Raw genomic sequence first — 6,518 nt, forward strand, 5'->3', positions numbered from 1 at the left:
AGTTCTAGTGGGAAGACTGCTCTGTAGATATTGCCTGGGAAGGAAGTTGTTTCCTGGAACCAATCTGGGGATTTCTGAAATGCAGACCAGGCTGCTGTTTGTCACAGATGGCTAGATGTTGTAAGATGGGAGACTGCCTTTATCTACATCAGTGGTTCCCAACCTGTGGGCCGTGGTGCAACAGAGAGCCATGAAAACAAAGATCTGGTCTGCGAACCTTCTTTCTCTTGATTTATTTTATTTTATTTCTGCTCCTTTCCGCAGAGCTGACCACTGCATTGGATAGACCATATCAGCTCTAGATTTTGTGGTTTTCTATGAGAGAGCAGATGCCATTTGCTCTGTATCAGAAACTGGAGCTGATGTGGTCTATCCAATGCAGTTTTCTGAATCAGCACCCCAAATAACCAAACCGAATCTAAACCTGACCAATAACTTATTCAGAAACTTTTTGGTACTGATGTTGGAAAGTGGTATCTGGGAATCACTGATATACATGCTTGGTGGCAATAAGGTTTCCCAGAGGCAGCAGAGTAGCCCTGTGTTTGGGGGGGGGGGGGGGGGGCACTGGAATAAATTAAAATTTTGGATCCAGTGGGCTCTACTGAGGAAGCACCATATAGCGCCTGTCATGCAGAAAAAGGGGAAAGTTTTTAATATCTCCAGTATTGCCAATATACTCTGGATGATTCCTGGAATTTGCATCCAAAAATTATTTTCTCAATCTTTGCACATGTATGTGTTTCTTTCAGGGTTGGAATCCCCACAGAGACAAGGAGACTGTTGTTCTAAGACGTAAGCTGAAACATTAGGAAGAACATCCTGATGGTAAGAGTTGTTCGGCAGTGGAATACACTGCTGCCTCGGAGTGTGGGGGAGACTCCTTCTGTGGAGGATTTTAAGCAGAGGCTGGATGTCCATCTGTCAGGGATGCTATGATTGTGTATTCCTGCATAGCTAGGGGTTGGACTGGATGGCCCTTGGAGTCTCTTCAACTTTGTAATTCTATTATTCTAAGAACAGTCTGGCCAAAGACCTGGAGAGTCATAGAAAGAAAACCCAAGTCTCCACAGCATGGAATTCCAGGTAGCAACAAAGGATACAATAACTCAAGCACCACGTGAATGTCCAAATAGATGTGACAACAGGAAAAAGAAAAAAAAGTCAAGGGAAGCACCTCAATGAGCTCATACTTGTCATTGGCACATGTTAAACTTCATCCTCCTCCTCGCAAGCCCACCCATGTTCCAGACTAAGGATCAGTAGGGCAGGTGGGCTGTGACTTAATAGGAGTCTCCAGCTGCTGTAATATAAGACTCCTGGGCTCATGTTCTCCCCAGAGTGGGGGGTCCAAGAAGAAATGCCTGTGTTTTGGAGTGGGGGACAGCAGCTGCTGCCTGAAGCTCCCAACCTTGAACAAGAGGGTCATTAAGTCAAACCCCACGTTCAGAAGATGGAAGCAGGAACAAGGACGAATTCATGGCAAAAAGAGTTGGACAACAAATTTATGTGTCTTTCAGAACCTCAGAAAGAGAGAAAGTGGTACCCATCCCAATTTTCCCATGGTATGAAATGACCTGAAAAGGATCAGGGGTAACTGTTCCTTTCTTATTTCGAACCATGGATGTTTCCTCATTTATTTGCAGCAAATGGTTTGTGTAGTTTGATAAAATGTAGAACACAACAGGAGAACTTGGAGCTCCCATTATATTATTATATGTAGTCCATTAGGCTGCTGTGAGTTCCTTGGTGCGGAGATATCTTTTGCTCGTTAAATTTATACTAACTGCAAGAGATTGGAGCCAAGCCTATGTGTGTTCTTGTTTGCTTCCTTGCTAGAAAGAGGGAATTTGTATAATTTTATTTCATATTATGAAACAGAGAAATGGGGGGAGAAGGATCCTGTTGCAAACCTGTGTGTCCACCACCAAAACTTGTCAGGCAATAGATTTAAAATAAGCAAGTTCTTCCTCGTGTCATGTAATCTTTGAAACTCACTGCAGCAGCATGCTACAATAACCACTAGTGGTTTTCAGGGGTTTTTTAATAATGGAAAATATTGTTACTATAGCTAGAAGAATGCTGGAAATTATAGTTCCCAAAGTAACTTTTCCAAATATTTTAGATTACTACAAAAAGGACAGACTTGCCTATGAAGAGTCAAGACTGTGAGAAACAAAGCCTCCATAAGTAGAAATACCCACCACAAGAATGTTGTATATCAGGAAACAGAGAGAGGAAACAAGCTTCAATTTCTTGATGGTAACCATTTTATTCATATAGCTTCTTATATGGCACTTCTTGACATTAGTGTTTCAATTTGCTCTCATGGCTTTTGAGAAATCACAGCACACAGTCTGGGCTGGTCAACTTTTGGGCCTCCACATGTTGTCACATTGCAACCCAGCATCCCTCACCATTAGCTATGCTAATGTGATGGGAGATGCAACCCAAAACAACATGCAGAAGGCAAAAACGTAAAAGGAATGCATACTTAAATCTAATGTATTCTCAACCAATGTCAAAGATTCACCCAAATCCACTGCTAGTTAACTGCATCTTTTACTTGTATTGTGACAAGGTTTGTGTTTTTCTTGTATCTTAGGACAGGATTTTGTTCTGTTTTGTTTTATATCAGAAGAGAGAGAGATTTTCCTGTTAGACTTAGGTTTACAAAACCTTGAGATTATGAAGGCTTGTTATACAGCGCAAACTGAGCTGTAGCATGTCTACTAAGGAACACAAAAAAATGAAGCAAGCAAAAGCAAGCACGCATGGTCTTTCAAACTCATGTCTTGTTTTATACGGGGAAAGTAGCATTTTTTGAGTTTATATCAGGTATCCGTTTCTTTTTCTATCTTTGTATGTGAGATAATTGACACTTTTGCCCAGTCTGTTCATGTATGTAATGACAAATTTTGAAACTTGGCCATTCATTCCAACAGTCAAACCATACCATCAAAGAGCATACAAGACAACAGCAGTCCTGATTTATATATGTGAGTGTGTGTATTATAGATGTCTTTGCACTTCTTTTGTCAAGCTAATGAATCTTAACTGCTCATTGGAGACCAAAGGTGCATCTACACTGTAGATCCAATGCACTTTGACACATTTTGAACTGCCATGGCTCAATGCTATGCAATCATAGGAGTTGCATTATGGTGAGGCACCACCATGTTTGGCAGAAAAAGCTAACAAGGTGCTATCAACCTTGTAAACTACAATTCCCATGTTACCAAAACATTGAGAAACTGCATTTAAAGTGGCGTCACACTGGATTAATTCTACAGTGTTGATGTACCCCAAGCCAACCCTAATAATTTGCATTTGAAGAAAGGAAGTTTCCATCAAGAACACATTGCTTCTGAGAAACTCTGTCCACTAGATTAGGGCCCGAATCCCATTCCATCTGTTTCTTTTGTGGTTTGTACTGTTCCGTCCATTTGGATTGCATGGAATGACACAACCCCACAGGGACAAAAGAAACAGTGAAACAAATTTTCAAAAGGAACAGTAGCCATTTGGTGGGCTGATTTTCAGTGCTTGACTGTAGGCCCTGGCTAGCAGGGCCTACAGCCAGAGGCGGTCCAACTGCCAGACAATCTGCCGTGTTTCCCCGAAAATAAGACAGTGTCTTATATTAATTTTTGCTCCCAAAGATGCGCTAGGTCTTATTTTCAGGGGATGTCTTATTTTTCCATGAAGAAGAATTCACAAATTATTGTTGAACAAAAAAATGAACATTATATACTGTACAGTAGTTGTTATCACAAATCAGCATAACCAGACAAACTGTGAATCCTATAAAGAATTTCTTATTACTACCATTATTTCCATGTACAACACTCTATGGTACGTACATTTACCAATCATGCATGCTCTGGTGTTCTGTTCAGCAGGCATGCTTCCAAACAAAAACTTTGCTAGGTCTTACTTTCAGGGGAGGCCTTATATTTAGCAATTCATCAAAACCTCTACTAGGTCTTATTTTCTGGGGATGTCTTATTTTAGGGGAAATAGGGTAGGTATTTGCCTGTGGCGCCATCGTCCCGGGGGTGCCGTCGAGGCCCCCAGGAGGGTTGCGCCACCCCCGCCTCCTTCACCTTTGGGATGGGCCTTCCCGCCGTGACCTGGGCCTTGCCTCAGCAAAGCACACCCAGGAACATCTTCCTGGCGAGAAGGCAAATGTTCCTGGGCGCTTTGCTGAAGAGAGAAGCGGGCACCGCTTTTCTCCTCAGCAAAGTGCCCAGGAACATCTTCCTGGCAAGAAGGCAAACTTTCCTGGGCGCTTTGCTGAAGAGCGAAGTGGGTGCCGCTTTTCTCCTCAGCAAAGCACCCAGGAACGTCTTCCTGGCGAGAAGGCAAACTTTCCTGGGCGCTTTGCTGAAGAGCGAAGTGGGTGCCGCTTTTCTCCTCAGCAAAGCCCCCAGGAACGTCTTCCTGGCGAGAAGGCAAACTTTCCTGGGCGCTTTGCTGAAGAGCGAAGTGGGTGCCGCTTTTCTCCTCAGCAAAGCACCCAGGAACATCTTCCTGGCGAGAAGGCAAACTTTCCTGGGCGCTTTGCTGAAGAGCGAAGTGGGTGCCGCTTTTCTCCTCAGCAAAGCACCCAGGAACGTCTTCCTGGCGAGAAGGCAAACTTTCCTGGGCGCTTTGCTGACGAGAAAAGCGGGCGCCGCTTTTCTCCTCAGCAAAGTGCCCAGGAACGTCTTACTTCCCGCCCCACACGGTCCCGCCTCCCGCCCCGCGCAGTCCCGCCTCCTGCCCCATGCAGCCCAAAAAATCTTTGGCTTTTTTTTTGGACTGTGGATATATCCATGTTGTCTCCCCAGAATCCCATGGAATAACGTTCTATAAGAAACACCATTGGGTTACTGATGCTGCTGCTGCCTGTGTTGCCACTTGCCACATTTACTCATGCCTCCACCCTTTCAGTCTCCCACTCTAGGAAAAGCGCCTTCAAATTGTTCTGCACATGGCAGCCCCTATGGCTGGACAGCAAAGGAAGCTGGGAATTAGTTCCCCATAAATTCTGTTGCCTCTGGCAGCCAAACATTTCCTTTACCCACTGCCTGCTGCATCTGCTCCATATTAATTAGCGCAATGAGCGAGGCTCTCGACTAGCCTCATGAACCTGCCAGGCAGCTGGTAAGGCTGGTGTCAGTGAGAAAGGGGTTAGAAGGCTGTTTTTAATTTTTTATCATTACTGCAAGATATTAAAAATACAATAAAAGATATATCAAGACAAAGAAATACAACAATAAGGATAAAGAAAAATAAGGAGAGAGAAAAATGAAAGATTACTTCTAATCATTTTCTTAGCAGTTACCCAGTGGGGTCTAGGTATCTGCTGGGGTTTGATTACAGGATCCTCCATGGATAGCAAAATCCATGGATGTTCAAGTCCCATTATACACAAGGGCATTATAAAATTCTTGAGTGTCACACAAAATACATTCTGACAGCTAATTTAAAAGGAGGAGGAGGAGGAGGAAAAGAAGAAAGAAGGAAAATTGTGACTGGAAATTTTCCCTTGCATTCATTGAAACATTCTCTTTTGCCCTAGGCAAAGAAGACTAATGAATCCAGCCAACACTGAAGATTAATGGCAAATTAACTGAGGCATTCTATCTCCAAATATCAAGCAAATGACCAAAAAAAGGCAGGGCTGAAAACAAAATGAAACTTTGCAAATAATCTTGGAAGGAGACGTTGTGCAATCAAAGAGAGAGATGGTATGGTTTCTGCCCTACAGTCCCAAAGATAAGATAATGAGATATTTCCCCTTCACTTCCCAAGTGTGATGAACCTTTTCTAGTGAAGACTACTAGAATACCAATCCATGTAGTTACTCTGCGTAACAGCATCTCTCCAATGTCTCAGCAATTCGCACATCCCAAGCAGCAATTCAAGAACTAGAGACATTAGAGACAGAATCTGGAAACTTATGTTGGCCTGTGTCAGGATTAATACCATAAGGCGCTTGCTAAGGTGCATGTCACAGTAGGAGGCCCACCGGAAGCTGCTAGTTCTTGTTTTTCCTGTCTTTTTCTGTAGTTGGCCTGTTCCTCCACCCCAGTAAGGAACTGCAGCCAAATTTAGAGTCAGGACAGCAGATAAAAGGATCCCTACTTGGTGAGCATTCAGGCTAAACTGAAATAGACCAGGACAGCGAAGTCATTTACCAGGGTGAAGACGATCACAGAGATTTACTCAATATGGCCAGAAAGTATGCATGTACAAGCAAATGTTTTCAAAAGTATAGTGTAACATAAATATAGAGACACAATATTTTATACATTTGACAGCTATTCAAACCTCCAGTTCCCTCTCCTGATTGGCCAAAAGAAGGTTTGGATCCACACCCTGATTGGCAGTGCTCTGATGACATCACAACTTCCAGGTGGGGATTCCCTCTGGCACGAAGGAGATGACGGGGGCCAATCAGCTGTAGAAGGCGTCCTGGGAGGAGACAAACTCCGGAAGATCCGTGTCCATATTTGGAAAATGGTAGTGAG

General features: G+C 43.4%; 1 long non-coding RNA gene across 1 annotated transcript; it reads left to right on the top strand.

Annotated features, from left to right (window-relative positions):
* The first annotated feature begins 572 nt into the window (after positions 1-572).
* Positions 573-5,950, top strand: LOC134296516 (uncharacterized). The gene is made up of 3 exons (XR_010003297.1): positions 573-828; positions 2,126-2,262; positions 5,567-5,950. It is a non-coding gene; the product is annotated as an uncharacterized LOC134296516 (long non-coding RNA).
* Positions 5,951-6,518: the final 568 nt, after the last annotated feature.

The sequence above is a fragment of the Anolis carolinensis genome, chromosome 2 (genome assembly GCF_035594765.1).
Source record: "Anolis carolinensis isolate JA03-04 chromosome 2, rAnoCar3.1.pri, whole genome shotgun sequence".
Classification (NCBI taxonomy): Eukaryota; Metazoa; Chordata; class Lepidosauria; order Squamata; family Dactyloidae; genus Anolis; species Anolis carolinensis.